The sequence below is a fragment of the Neophocaena asiaeorientalis genome, unplaced genomic scaffold (assembly GCF_003031525.2).
Source record: "Neophocaena asiaeorientalis asiaeorientalis breed wild unplaced genomic scaffold, Neophocaena_asiaeorientalis_V1.1 scaffold150, whole genome shotgun sequence".
Lineage (NCBI taxonomy): Eukaryota > Metazoa > Chordata > Mammalia > Artiodactyla > Phocoenidae > Neophocaena > Neophocaena asiaeorientalis.
In genome coordinates this window covers 21955526-21972076 of record NW_020176571.1, presented here as the reverse complement: position 1 = coordinate 21972076, position 16551 = coordinate 21955526, and positions in this window count along the sequence as shown.

The window sequence follows — 16551 nt, the reverse complement described above, 5'->3', positions numbered from 1 at the left end:
AAACCAAGGAAAAACTTATGATCTTCACTGCTGCTCCCTAAACTAGGCTCTAAGATCACACTGTACTAAGTGCGGGACATGTATTATTTAATCTCATAACAGTATATGGTCCCTGTTATCTTCCCGTTTTAAAGATGAAGAAACAGTTTCCGAGAGCTTGCCAAAGGCTTCCAACCAAGTTCGTGCCTTACCAGTGGTCTTTCTGTTCTATGACACTGCCTCACGATAAGAAGCAAGAATTAAAATGGTGTAAAACATTCTGCGAGCCTCTTACTCGTAACTTTGACTGTGATCTTCGTCACTTCAATTTTGATAAGCTCTATCAGTAGTAACATAGTTTAAATACTTACGTCATTTCTTCCATTCTATTCACAAACTTGGGAAAGTACTACTTAACTTTGCGTGCGGTTATGATAATTAGAGCATTACCTATTTTTCTCTCATATACCAAGAGGTCTAACATGTATTAATAAATTCTTAAGAAGGAACTAAGCAGTGAACTTTTCCAGGAGGTATTAGCACCAGCCTCAAAGGCAGTGCATGAGTTGTCCACACCTTTGGGGGGTCCACTGAACCCCCCTAGGAATGACAGAGCCACAACTGACCTCACGTGGGCCCTGTGGTTACAGAGCCTGGGTTTTGTGAGGCCAACCCCTCAAAAGCAGTTTGAAGCCTCTCAACGTGTGCACAATGCTTGCAATTCAGATTTTTCCCACTAGGTGGATGGTAGTGCTTTGTATACTTAATAGTGGTTTTGCTGAATAACTAGTAAGCTTTCCCCAGGACCTGATAAACATTTAAGTTTATAAAATCAGTTATACCAGCTTTAATTAAGACAGTGAGCTCCACTGAAAAACAAGATTTTATCATTTAAAAGGGGCGAGAGAACAATAAAACCATGTGGTATAAAAAAAATCTCATCTATAATACCAAATCCCACTTAATTATGCTATTTTGTAAAAATAACCTTTTTTAAATAAGCATAAGAACTAATTAACCTGATTTGGGACAAAGAGAAGTCTTCAAATTGCTATAATTTGGTGCTTATCTCACTAAAATTCAATTACTGCTAATTATTACTGAATCTAATTTTGGTTTTACTTTTTCTAATTTTTAAAATAAATTTATTTATTTTTATTTTTGGCTGCATTGGGTCTTTGTTGCTCCACGCAGGCTTTCTCTGGTTGCTGCGCGCGGGCTTCTCATTGTGGTGGCTTCTCTTGTTGCGGAGCACGGGCTCTAGGCGCGCGGGCTTCAGTAGTTGTGGCGAGTGGGCTCAGTAGTTGTGGCTCGCAGGCTCTAGAGTGCAGGCTCAGTAGTTGTGGTGCATGGGCTTAGTTGCTCCGTGGCATGTGGGATCTTCCCAGACCAGGGCTCGAATCTGTGTCCCCTGCATTGGCAGGCGGATTCTTAACCACTGTGCCACCAGAGAAGTCCTCTCTATTTTTTTTTTAAATGAATGCCTCACCACCACACCTTTTTTTTTTTAATATTTATTTATTTATTTATTTATATTTATTTGGCTGCACCCAGTCTTAGTTGCAGCACATGGGATCTTCATTGCCTAGTTCATGTGGGATCTAGTTCCCTGACCAGTGATCAAACCCAGGCCTCCTGCATTGGGAGCACAGAGTCTTAAATACTGGATCATCAGGGAAGTCTCTACTTTTTCTATTTTTAAGAAGACAACTTTAACTTTTCTTCCCCCATATGTGGAACCTCAGTTGTCAGGAGAGTCTCAGGCTGCAAATACAACTGAGGTTAGAAGCTACTACAGCTTCTCGTGTTGCAGCTAATCCACATCGTAAAAACTCCTCGAAAGATTTTACTTCCCAGGCCCTCCTCAGTCTAGTTTTCACACAAGACTTAAGGAAGACGTAGGCGGCTCTTTGATTTGTTCCACTTCCTGGTGACTATCCCCATGACTGTCCTTTATAGGAAAGATTTAACTTCTCCAAGAAACTCCTTTCCATTTTAATTCCTAGATCTTTGAATCCTAGAGTCAGCATTAAACTATAATAGTGATACTAATAATAAATATAATAGTTAATGTTTAGGTTGTGCTTAAAATAGACCAGTCACTATATAAGCATTTTATACATTTTAACTCATTTTAAGCTATGACACATGAAATATTAAAGATTATCTATAAAACACTCCTAAAGAGCTCCATACCTCCTTTTTAAATGTTTATGCCAAATGTCTATTGAATTATGCCATTTTTAAACAGAGATAAACAGAGTTTATATGTTCATATAAATCTTATACCTTCATATACATAGATACATAATCACATATATGCACCTCTTCTCACCGCTTCCTGTAGCTTACTTTCCCAGGTGGTTTGTGGATCTCTGAAAGGTAATCTTCCCTTCTGACCCCACCTGTCATTCCTCCACTATACCTTTCTATTCAAGAGCATGGCTCTCTGATCAGCTACAACTACATTTACTAGGAGCTTGTGAGAAAAACAGAACCTCAGGCTCAATCTCAATTTACTGAATCAGAATGTGCATTTTTAAAAGCTTCCCAGGTGGACTGTAAAGCAGAATCTGCACTTTTTTTTTTTTTTTTAGTTTTTATTTTATATTGGAGTACAGTTGTGTGAGTTTCAGGTGCACAGCAAAGTGACTCCGCTATACATATATCTATTCTTTTTCAGGTTCTTTTCCCATATAGGTTATTACAGAATATTGAGTAGAGTTCCCTGTGCTCTACAGTAGGTCCTTACTGAGAATCTGCATTTTCTTTTTCTTTTTTTTTTTGCGGTATTCGGGCCTCTCACTGTTGTGGCCTCTCCCGTTGCGGAGCACAGGCTCCGGACGCGCAGGCTCAGTGGCCATGGCTCACGGGCCCAGCCGCTCCGTGGCATGTGGGATCTTCCCGGACCGGGGCACGAACCCGTGTCTCCTGCATCGGCAGGCAGACTCTCAACCACTGCGCCACCAGGGAAGCCCTCTGCATTTTCATAAGATGCCCAGGTGAACTGAAAACACATGCCCGTTCAGAAGCACTGCCCTTCACGATACATCTGAATAGGAAGATGATCACACAGTGAAGGAGTTATAGGCATTAGGAGGGACGGCAGGGACAAGGCCAGAAGTTAATAAGTGATGCAGGGGCTTCCCTGGTGGCCAGGCAGTTGAGAGTCCGCCTGCCGATGCAGGGGGATGCGGGTTCATGCCCCGGTCCGGGAAGATCCCACATGCCGCGGAGCAGCTGGGCCCGTGAGCCATGGCCGCTGAGCCTGCGCGTCCGGAGCCTGTGCTCCGCAACGGGAGAGGCCACAGCAGTGTAGAGGCCCACGTACCGCAAAAAAATAAAAAAAAAAAAAAAAAGTGATGCAGGAGTACCAACTTAGCAGTCTAAAATGTTCCTAGTGCACTAAAAAGGAATCATACTTCACAGAGAATAGTAAATAGTGCAGGTAAGGCCTTTTTTTTTTGGTCTTGGGGGTAAAGCAAATCTCCTTGTCCCAATGCAAATGAAAGCATAAAATTAATAGCCGAAAACAAGTATTTTCCTCAAATATTTGATCCTATGGACAAAATATTACATGTTAGCAAGTTACCTCTTTTCAAAGATGTCTAATCAAAGTTATTCAATCATCTCCCCTTTTCTGATCCATTCATAACTACATGAAGCAGGAACCATCCATAAGTAATCATGTCTCATGAGTGGCATTTGCTTCTGTGAAGGCCCCCATGGGCACCCTGTGCTTAAATCTGAAAATGTGGAACATGGGGCTGGGCACAGGAGAGGGTCACTCGGGTTTTGGGCTCTGTCTCATTGGCAACCTCAGCAAACTGCTTCAATATTTGAGAGTTAATTAAAACTGAGGAGCACGCAAAAGCATTCTTTAGATGCCGAGGAGTGATGAGTGTTTCTAGCAGCTGTGGAACTATGTGTTTGTGAAATTAAGACTTGGAAGAGGGGGTGAAGCAAAAAGGAATGTGCAGCTAGTTCCAGCCCCACCTTAGGTTAAGAATAGCAGCCCGCGGGTCTCCAATACTTTGTTGAGGGAATATGTCTCTGGAATTCCTGTTTGATGTTCTGTCTTAAAATAATTAAACATATATAAGAAAGTTAATGACAGGAATTAAATACATGTTTTTGATATTCTCAATTCTTGTTCAAGGAAGGAGAAGAAATTAAGTGGGTGAGAGACATCTGCAACAAATACCTTTGCCTTCTTGACTTTGTGTATGTGTGTGATTGGATTTTAAACAATAAACTTGCATTGTTATTATTTTGAATTTTTTAAAGAATTTTTTTGGCGGCGTCGTGAGACAGGCTTTCACTCGGCAGTGAAAGCGCCGAGTCCTAACCGCTGAACCACGAGGGAATTCCCTAAAGAATGTTTTTTTAAATCAAGTCCTTGAGGTTGCTACCAAGGACTCAACTTTTTTTTTTTTTTTTGCGATACGCGGGCCTCTCACTGTTGTGGCCTCTCCCGTTGCGGAGCACAGGCTCCGGACGCGCAGGCTCAGCGGCCATGGCTCACGGGCCCAGCTGCTCCGCGGCATGTGGGATCTTCCCGGACCGGGGCACGAACCGGTGTTCCCTGCATCAGCAGGCGGACTCTCAACCACTGCTCCACCAGGGAAGCCCAGGACTCAACTTTTGAAGGAGCAAACTATCTTCCAAGCTATGATCCTTTGTCTCTTCTTCTTGGCCAGCTGACCTGCAGATCCACTGCCCCCAGTTCTCCAGAAATTGAGAGGTGTCCATACAACATGGTTAGTGCCGTCTGATATCCTAGTTCCACTGCTTTTTTACCACAAAACCACTGAGCACTGAGTAAACCAGAGTTCTCCCTGGGGTTAGAACTGCCCCCTGCGGGGCATTTTGGAAATTGGCACGGCATTTTGGTGGTTATATTTCCTACCTTTAGTGCACAGTATTTCCAGTGTTATATATTCTGCAATAAATGGAACAGTCCTATGCAATGAATTATCCAGCATTCCATGCAACGTTCGTGTGGCCCAAAGACATTCAGAAAATTCTGTTTATAATTTTTCTTACCTAGAACCCAAGTCCATTTTATATACGGGCATCAACTGTTTTTTTGCATAGTATGACTATATGCTGAATTTTCCAGAAATACAACTACTGTGTAAATCAAGAGCTGCTTGTCTTGATTTTTGAATTTTGCCAAGAGATGTTTACTATTGTGGAAATCCACATCACCCCTGGCAAGGCCACAGCAGGTACTTGAATCACTGGTACAGCACAGCTTTATCAGTCTGCATTTGTAGCCGTCACGCGCACAGTGATTCCTTGTAGGTACAAGTATCTGAGTACTTCATTGTCTCTTTTAGTATAACTGTGCCCAAACATGTACATATTGGTAAACATATTATCTATTTATAATTTTCCTTTTATTTCTCCTTTCACCATCAGAGCGTCATGTTGATTTGTAACGAAGTGTGTAGGGAGGCTACATTATTTATAAACTACATCTCAAAGTAGAAGAGGGAACATTATAAAACACAATAAAAAGAAAGTGTTGAGTCTAATAGGCTTGAGGCACTAGTATAAGCAATTTTCTTGGAACCTAAGGTCCAAAAGGAGGGCAAAAGACCAAAGAGATGTCCAGCAGAAATGCAAGGAGGACTTGAAAATTAGGAGGTGTTTCTGTTTTATGGACTGATGGCTCTTGACTTCTCAGATTCTCCTTCAGTGCCCTCTTCTCCTGCCTGCTTCTTGAACCTAGGTGTTCCCTCTGTTGCCCTGTTTTCTCACTCTGATCCTCATCCTTGGAACATGTGTCCACTCATAAAGCTTCAGTCACAGCTGATTCCAAATCTACACACCAGGTCAGCCAGATCTGAGCATCTAACACAGGCATCAATTTTGTTTTGGGATGAGACATATCCATGTTGTGTTATATCCCAAATTCATGTAGCAAATCACATGCATCATCTCTTCCCCAAAACTTAGTCTCCCACTGATGTTTCCACTATTGGCTCTAACAACATCCTTATTCTCCAAGTCACCCAGAGTTACAACTTTTGATAAGAAACTTCAGAAACATCTTTAACAATTTTTCAACCCCACACCTGCCTCAACCAATCATCAAGGCCTGTCATTTCTACCCAGATGTCTCTCTGAAATCTTTCTCAGTGCTGTGCTAGTAAAATGACATCAAAAAAAGTGAGGGAATTCTCTAGCGTTCCAGTGGTTAAGACCCAGCCCTTTCACTGCCATGGGCCCGGGTTCAACCCCTGGTTGGGGAACTAAGATCCTGCAAGCCTCATGGCGTGGCCAAAAAATAATAATAATAGAGGCTTCAGGGAAAACAGCGGAAGAGTAAGACGCGGAGATCACCTTCCTCCCCACAGATACACCAGAAATACATCTACACGTGGAACAACTCCTACAGAACACCTACTGAACGCTGGCAGAAGACCTCAGACCTCCCAAAAGGCAAGAAACTCCCCACGTACCTGGGTAGGGCAAAAGAAAAAACAGATCAGCCCGCCACTGCCAGGTTCCCGGGATCCGGGGACAACTACCCCGGGAGAACACACGGCGCGCCTCAGGCTGTTTCAACGTCACGCCGGCCTCTGCAGCCGCAGGCTCGCTCCGCACTCTGTGCCCCTCCCTCCCCCCGGCCTGAGTCAGCCAGAGCCCCCGAATCAGCAGCTCCTGGAACCCCGTCCTGTCTGAGCGAAGAACAGACGCCCTCCGGGTCTTTCTTTCTACTTTTTCTCCCTTTTATTCTGTGCCGTGTGGCTGAAAGGCTCTTGGTGCAGCAGCCAGGAGTCAGTTCTGTGCCACTGAGGAGGCAGAGCCAACTTCAGGACACTGGTCCACAATAGACCTCCCAGCTCCACATAATATCAAACGGCGAAAATCTCCCAGAGATCTCCATCTCAACACCAGCACCCAGCTTCACTCAACGACCAGCAAGCTACAGTGCTGGACACCCTATGCCAAACAACTAGCAAGACAGGAACACAACCCCACCCATTAGCAGAGAGGCTGCCTAAAATCATAATAAGGCCACAGACACCCCAAAACACACCACCAGACGTGAACCTGCCCACTAGAGAGACAAGATCCAGCCTCATCCAGCACAACACAGGCACTAGTCCCCTCCACCAGGAAGCCTACACAACCCACTGAAACAACCTTAGCCACTGGAGACAGACATCAAAAACAACGGGAACTACGAACGTGCAGCCTGCAAAAAGGAGACCCCAAACACAGTAAGATAAGCAAAATGAGAAGACAGAAAAACACACAGCAGATGAAGGAGCAAGATAAAAACCCACCAGACCTAACAAATGAAGAGGAAATAGGCAGTCTACCTGAAAAAGAATTCAGAATAATGATAGTAAAGATGATCCAAAATCTTGGAAATAGAATAGACAAAATGCAAGAAACATTTAACAAGGACCTAGAAGAACTAAAGATGAAACAAACAACGATGAACAACACAATAAATGAAATTAAAAATACTCTAGATGGGATCAATAGCAGAATAACTGAGGCAGAAGAACGGATAAGTGACCTGGAAGATAAAATAGTGGAAATAACTACTGCAGAGCAGAATAAAGAAAAAAGAATGAAAAGAACTGAGGACAGTCTCAGAGACTTCTGGGACAACATCAAATGCACCAACATTCGAATTATAGGGGTTCCAGAAGAAGAAGAGAAAAAGAAAGGGACTGAGAAAATTTTTCAAGATATTATAGTTGAAAACTTCCCTAATATGGGAAAGGAAATAGTTAATCAAGTCCAGGAAGCACAGAGAGTCCGGATAAATCCAAGGAGAAATACGCCTACGCCAAGACTCATATTAATCAAACTGTCAAAAATTAAATACAAAGAAAACATACTAAAAGCAGCAAGGGAAACGCAACAAATAACACCCAAGGGAATCCCGATAAGGTTAACAGCTGATCTTTCAGCAGAAACTCTGCAAGCCAGAAGGGACTGGCAGGACATATTGAGAGTGATGAAGGAGAAAAACCTGCAACCAAGATTACTGTATCCAGCAAGGATTTCTTTCAGATTTTATGGAGAAATTAAAACCTTTACAGAAAAGCAAAAGCTGAAAGAGTTCAGCACCACCAAACCAGCTTTACAACTGCTAAAGGAACTTCTCTAGGAAAGAAACACAAGAGAAGGAAAAGACCTACAATAACGAACCCAAAACAATTAAGAAAATGGGAACAGGAACATACATATTGATAATTACCTTAAATGTAAATGGACTAAATGCTCCCACCAAAAGACACAGATTGGCTGAATGGATACAAAAACAAGACCCATATATTTGCTGTCTACAAGAGACCCACTTCAGACCTAGAGACACATACAGACTGACACTGAGGGTATGGAAAAATATATTTCATGCAAATGGAAACCAAAAGAAAGCTGGAGTAGCAATTCTCATATCAGACAAAATAGACTTTAAAATAAAGACTATTAGAAGAGACAAAGAAGGACACTACATAATGATCAAGGGATCGATCCAAGAAGAAGATATAACAATTGTAAATATTTATGCACCCAACATAGGAGCACCTCAATACATAAGGCAAATACTAACAGCCATAAAAGGAGAAATCAACAGTAACACATTCATAGTAGGGGACTTTAACACCCCACTTTCACCAATGGACAGATCATCCAAAATGAAAATAAATAAGGAGACACAAGCTATAAATGATACCTTAAACAAGATGGAATTAATTGATATTTATAGGACATTCCATTGAAAAACAACAGAATACACATTCTTCACACCAGTCACAATGGCCATCATCAAAAAATCTAGAAACAATAAATGCTGGAGGGGGTGTGGAGGAAAGGGAACCCTCTTGCACTGTTGGTGGGAATGTAAATTGATACATCCCCTGTGGAGAATAATATGGAGGTTCCTTAAAAAACTACAAATAGAACTACCATATGACCCAGCAATCTCACTACTGGGCATATACCCTGAGGCTGAGATATGGGGACATATGTGTATGTATAACTGATTCACTCTGTTATAAAGCAGAAACTAACACACCATTGTAAAGCAATTATACTCCAATAAAGATGTAAAAATAAAAATAATAATAAAGTGAGTTTTTTTTTAAAGCCCTAATTTGTAGTGTTTGCCAGTTTCTGTGGTGTGAATATAGCCACTATGACCAATATAAAATTACCAAAACTTTAACATCTGGCTCATAAAATTCCTGAAATTTACAGTTAAGTCTTGAGAGCTGGTGCTCTTTTCTATTTCTGCCACCCTGGTTCAGTTATTTGTTATTTATTTTCTGAACTGTTTAGAAGCTTATAAGTTAGTCTGCCTACCTCTCACTCCAATTACATGTGTGCATAAAGTACCTTTATATTTTTTCATTGCATATAAAATAAATGTCAAGAACCCTAGCCTTGTGTGCAAAGTCTTCCATAGTATGGCCCTAGTCTACCTTTTCCATTTCATTTCCACTAGTCCTCCCACCTACCATCACATCCTACATACTCACTCACATACACACACACACAGCTCTTATGTTCCAGTCCCATAGGGGCACTTAGTATTCTCTGAAAAACAAGGCACAGTGCAGTTCAGCTCATTAGACATTTACTAAATGTCTACTATGTGCCAAATACTGTGCTAAGCTGAATAAGACATGGTCTCTGACACTCCAGCAGCATAGAATCCTATGTATTTCAATTCTCTTGTGGTTATGCTTGTACTGTTGCTTTAGTCAGAAACTCTTATCTCTGTCTTTATTCAAAAAGCATTTCCTGAGTACATAATAAGTGCCAGACTGTGCTATCTTCTAGAAATACAAAAATGAAAAAGATGGAATGCCTACCTTCTAAGTCAGATAAGCATAGTGTGATGTGCAGGTATAGGGGTGAGACATCAATTGTCTTGCCCTGTTGGGTTCAAGGAAGTCTTTGCTGAGAGATAATGGTAGAACTGAGGATGAGCATAGGAAATATGGCTCAAGAAAGAGACAGAAGTCAGATTGCTAAGGGCTGGGTATGCCATGTTTCCTAGTTGGGACTCCTTATACGTGTCAGAATCTACCTTGCTCAAGCAAAGAAGAATTGATTCTGAGGATATAGATGTCTTTCATGGAATCCAATGAAAAACTGGACAGCCAGCCCTCAGAAAGGGCTGGAACTTAGACAGCTCCAAGACCTCAGCTGCAGAAGATGACAAACCCTTATTTCAAAGCTCTGAAATTGATGTGATTCAGCTCCCAACACCCTTTTCTTGTGTCTCTCAGTTTAAATGCTAAAGAAAATCTGACTGGCACAGTTTTGGTCAAGAGTTCACTCCATGTCCAACCAACTATGACCAGAGCCAAAGTCACAAACCAAAATTCTCAGTCAGAGAACAGAGATCTCAGCCTTCACGGATATCTTCAAAATTGCCTACTTTAGTCAAAAACATAATTACTTAGGGCTGAGGGCAGAAAAATCATGGCCAGTTGTATTAGTTAGGAATGCTGTGGGCTGCAAGTAACAAAAAACAGGGTACAGTGGCTTAAACAAATGAAAATGAATTATTCTGACATCCCAAGAAGTTCAGCTATAGGCATCACTAGCCTTAAGACTGGTGCTCTATGATTCTTTTGGCCTCCCTTCGTGGCCCTGTGCTGTTGTAGTTCCAGTTATCATAGACTCATTTGAAAGTTAAAAGGAGAAAGAGTGGTACCATCTGTAACCGTTCCTGTTTATTAGGGGAGCCCAAAAGATTTCCCTGGACCTCCCAGGAGTCAGTTGCTTAGTTGCCACTGCCACACCTGATGCATATGACTACTCTTCACAGGAAGAGAGGTCAGAAAATCAGGAAACAGTATCACAGTTAGCTTAGATCAACTATGATCTAGAACTAGCCACACAGAGACCCCGAAACAAAATTGAGGTCAAGTATGAGAAACAGACTCCAGAGTGACCCCCACTTTCTGGTTTTCACACTCTTGTTCAATTCATTTTCCTTCAGTGTGGGAGGGACCTGTGACTTGCTTCTAGCCAACAGCATATGGCAAAAATGATGGAATGCCACTTCCATGATTATGTAATATTATATACAATTCTGTTTTGCTAAGACTCATTCTAGAGACTCTCTCTCCCTAGCTGGCTTTGAAGAAAGACATGGCCGTGTTGGGAGGCCCGCATGACAAGGAGCTGCAGATGGCCTCTAAGAGCTGAGCTAGCAAGAAGCCAGGAGTCTCAGTCCTATAACCATAAGGACGTGAATTCTGCTAACCATAAGGACATGAATTCTGCTATCAACTTGAGTGACCTTAGAAGTGGGTTCTTCCCCAGTCAAGTCTCCAGATAAGAATGCAGCTCAGATAACACTTTGACTGCAGCTTTGTGAGACCCTAAATGAAAGATTCAGCTAAGTCATACCCAGACTCCTGATCTACAAAAATTGTTGGATAATAAAAGTGTACTGCTTTAAGCTACAACGTTTATGGAAATTTGTTATACAGCAATAGATAACTAACATATCAAGGGAGAATTGGGAAATGTATATGGTGAGGTAACCAAGGGTTTCTCCCATATCAGTCAAGTTATGCTTGATTTCATTGTTTTTGTATATAAACCTTTTTTTTTTTTTTGCCTTCTTCCATGTTTTATTATCATTCTTAGGTCTAATCTGTAGGCCTGAAACTTAAATCAACAGAGATCACAAATTCCATTTTCTTCGACACCACTCCCCTCAGAAATTCCTTTCTTGACCTTGATATTTCACTGTCTTTGTTTCTTTCAACTTCTCCTCTAACTGTGGGTGTCCCTGAGGTTCACCCCTTGACCTGAGGCTCTTCTCTCTAGCTACATTTACCCAGTTCTTTTTGATCTTCTGTAGTTACTCTAACTCAAAATGGCTGAAACCCACTATTCTTTCTCTCCCTGCCCCACAAACCAGCTTCCCTCCCAAGCCCTCTGTCTCTGTTAGTCGCACTAGAGTACTTTTAATCTTTCAGAATCAAAATCTTGAAATAATTCCCCCTACTTTCACCCCTCACCAAATCCTGGAGATCTTCTCCCATATTGTCTCTAAAAAGCTTCCTTTTCCACTGCTACCAACCTGTTTCAGGACTTCAGAACCTCCTGTGTATTTTACCACAATTGCCTGCTAATTGTTCTTCCTGTCTCTACTTCCTTATACCTTAATCAATTACACATACCAGTACCTTGGGAAAATCAAAAATAATTGTATCATCTCCAAATAACATCTCCCTTCCTTAACTACTTCACACTAACTGCCGGTGTAGGGTAGTGGACATTTGTAGTTATCACTCACATTCTAGTTCCTTTTCCTTCTCCCAAAAGCTCCTTGCTGTCCCAGTCCCCTAGCAACACACACACACACACACACACACACACACACACACACACACACACACACAGATACATCTGTATATCCTTTCTCTCATGCGGGAATCCAAGAAAGCTGATTTCAGCTCTGGCCCCAGGGGGAGAGCAGTGACCTTTGCTATAGCAATCAGCTCATTCCATACTCCTCAATTCCTCCAAACACAATGTCAGTTCAGTGTTACCTAAGCCAGTTCAATCAGAATGAATCTCAGAACTAACACAGGAAATGCTGTAACAAAGATGATCTTTTCCTCACTGGATGTGCCATCTTGAAACCGCAAAAGCAGACAGCCTCGTGAGGACACTGAGGAAACCTCATACATGGTGATATAGTTAAACTGCTGGATCAAAACTTGACTAAAGTCTGTGCTATCCTTAGATTTCTCATTTATCTTCTATCTAATGATTTCCTTAATTGTTTAGGCCAGTTCATTTTGAGTTTTCTCTTACTCGCAGTCCAAAACATCCTGGTAAATTCAGCCAGCACCCAAGTAACATACTGTTCTAGGCTCTACTGCACTCATTTCTGGGTTAATGTATAATGTGACTATATGAACACCCTCTTTTCTCTAATTGCATTAATGTCCACATCTATCCCTGAACTAGACTTCAAGTTCCTGTTAGGACAAAGTTTTTATTTATTTTGTATTCCAATGGCAGCCATGCTAGTATTTGCTTAATAAATATCTGTTGATTAAGAATTTACCAAGTTCGGGCTTCCCTGGTGGCCCAGTGGTTAAAAATCCACCTGCTAATGCAGGGGACACGGGTTCGAGCCCTGGCCCAGGAAGATCCCACATGCCGCGGAGCAACTAAGCCCGTGAGCCACAACTACAGAGCCTGTGCTCTAGAGCCCACGAGCCACAACTACTGAGCCTGCATGCCTAGAGCCCATGCTCTGTAACAAGAGAAGCAACTGCAATGAGAACACCATGCACTGCAATGAAGAGTAGTCCCCGCTTGCCACAACTAGAGAAAGACTGAACGCAGCAACAAAGACCCAACACAGCCAAAAATACATTTAAAAAAAAAAGAATTTACCAAGTTCGACTTAGCACAAAATATGCTAGAATTTAGGACACTGACAGCTTTAAAACAATTAAGTGTCTAAGGGAAAAAGAGCCAATTTCTTCACCACACTGGCAGAATTCAGTTCCTTGTGGTTGTAGGACTGAGATTCTCATTTCCTTGTTGGGTGTTAGCAGGGGTTCACTTTCAGCTCCTAGAGGCTTCCTGCCTTCCTTACCACAGGGCTACCTGTATCTTCAAGCCAGCAATGGCACACTGAATCTTTCTCATGCTTCTAATCTCTAGCTTTCTCCATTTCTGACCTCTAGACTTGGATTTAAAGGGCTTTTGTGATTAGGTCAGGCATACACAGAAAATCTCCCTATCTTAAAAGTTAATTAATTTGGGACTTCCCTGGTGGCACAGTGGTTAAGAATCCGCTTCCCAATGCAGGGGACACAGGTTCGATCCCTGGTCAGGGAACTAGATCCCACATGCATGCTGCAACTAAGAGTTTGCATGCCACAATTAAGGAGCAAGTGAGCTGCAACTAAGGAGCACACATGCTGCAACTAAAGGAGCCCGCCTGCAGCAACTAAGACCTGGCGCAAGCAAACTAAATAAATAAAATAAAATAAAAAGAAAGTCACCCATACCATTTTAAAAAAAGTTAATTTGGGATATAGCATAATCACAGGAGTGCTCTCTCTTCATATCTGCAAGTCCATATTCAAGGGGAGGAGATTATACAAGGGTAAAGAGCACAGGGATATCTTAGAGCTCTGTTTACCACAGACCCCTACCATTTAGCTTTACAGATGGATCCCCAAATACATACTACATCTCCCAGGCTCCCTTACAGTTAGGTACAGCCATGTCCCTAGTGCTGGCCAAAGAAATGTTGTATAGCAGCTTCCCAGGAACGTCCTTAAGATACTGCTGGTGCCAGTATTTGTCCCCTTGTTTTTGGATTCCCTCTTGCCACCTGGAATATGTAATTCAACGTCTGGAACTTTTTCAGCAATTGTGGACATGAATGACCATACGAATGGGAATCACATACAAGGATGATGGAGCAGTAGGATAGAAAAAGCCTGGGTCCCTAATTCTGTAGAGAGTTATACCCAGAGGTGTGCTGTTAAATGTTAAACAACAGGCTCTTTGGAAGGCAAAACCCTGACTTGTAGCGTTTGCCAATTTCTGTGACATGACTACTCCACCATGGCCAATTTTGAGTTACCAATGTGACATCAGTGAACATAGAGTTGGGAAGAGATGTTAACAACTGGTTCTCACAAGCTGGAACAAGCCAGCCCAGCACACCATGGGCTGTACCAGCTCCACGCTGCCTGACTCCAGGCTTCTGTTCCATCAGAGAAAATTAACTTCTCTTGTATTTAAGGTATGTTACTTTAGGGTTTCCGTTCCATGCAAATACACCTAGTCCTACGGTAATTTTCTCTAGTTCTCTCTCAACATTGAAATTTTCTTCACTTGGAATTTTGTCTATATTGATGTGTCCAGCTCAAAGCAGGAGAGTGTATGGGCCCAGGGTTTACTCTACACAGCATTCACAGGAGCTGTCGTTTCATCCAGCCTCCTCCTAGTAAGATTGACCCCACTATTTACACAGTAGAGCTTGAATAACTACAAAGCTCAGAAGGAAACAGGAGGGTGATGATTGTGTCAGAGAGGCAATCATCATGCTTGACAGAGACCCCTGGGCAGGCACCATGATGGGAAACATTCTGAAGCCATGCAACAAGTCCACGAGTATGTGACATCGAAACGTCGCTTTACAAAGCTGCCTTTGAAGATTGTGATTTTCAAGACCCACAACAGAGCAGAAAAGACTTCAGAACAAATAAACATCAGCACTACTAGAAAACACCTATTCACCTCTTGGAAAACAGAGCTGGGAAAAGACACAGACATGCCTTTTCTTTAGGTTTTAGTGGCACAGAATCACTGTGCATGAGTCTGCCCCAGCGCAGAGGCTGGCCACTTACCACCAGCCCAGAGGTGATAGCTAGCATCTCCTCTCCGCAACAGGAGTTTGTACCAGGGGTGCTGGCTACTCTGTTGCAGGACATCTTGGTGTCCCTAGCTGAACCCTCACTCAGCAATGGCACCAACAATCCTGGGAAACACAGGGTGGTCTCTTTTATTCCAGCTCCCTTCATTCCAGCACATCTTCCAAATAAGTGTGGATATGGACTTCCTCCCCTACTTCTTTGGTATAAGCTGCTTTTGAGGAATGGATTTCCTTATTCAATTTCCACAATAATCCCATAGAGTGGATACTACTGTTACCCTTCTTTACAGATAAAGCAACTGAGGTCCAGGGAGATACAGTAAACTGACCAAGGCTATACAGCTAGAAAGTGGCAGGACTGGGAAGCAAACTCAGCCAGTCTTGCTCTGTAGCCCATGCTTTTAACCCTCCTGCTTGCAGCCAGGCAGCCACAGAGGGTCACATAACATGTGCCTTGCAGAACTGCAAGAGCCACCTTTGCCTTGCAAAAGTGCATGAACAAAACAGTCAGACTGGGTTCTCGGAGGAGGCAAAGAAATAAGGTGGGAATTGTATCCCCAAACCCCTCCTGCCACATAGAGGCAACCATTTCCACTAAAGCAGCATTCCCTGGGATGTAGTCTGGAAGGGCAGAACCCTACTGCCTCAGGTTGTCCCAAAGCTGAGGAAGAGATTGGAGCCATCAAGCTGAGGGTGAAGGATGGCGACAGAAATCACAAAGGTGGGCTCCAAGTTCAAGGAGCTGGGCTCCATTAGATCTGGGCCACTGGCCCACAGAGTTGCCAGAGATCAGATGTACCAGCATCTAATTGGGTTTTTAAAGGGTTTCGTTGCCAAGGAAATGTTTATGGCCTGCAGACAGAGGCCTGGGATTCCACAGTGCCTATAGAGGGTCTCAGGCTTCCTCGCCACAGCTCCCATAACCCTGCCAACAGGAACGTGGCCGCCACCTGGGCACACCCATTCACGCACGGCCATGGAACACCCTGCTGCAGAGCAGAATCACGGGCTCCCAGATTGCCCAGAAACCCACTCCACCACCAGGGCCCTTGCCAGCCGCTACCTGCAGGAAGATGTGCAAGTGGACAACAAGTGACTGTTGCAGGCCATTTCCCTTCTGCCTTTTCCCAAATGGCAACTTGTGACCTACAGTGCCT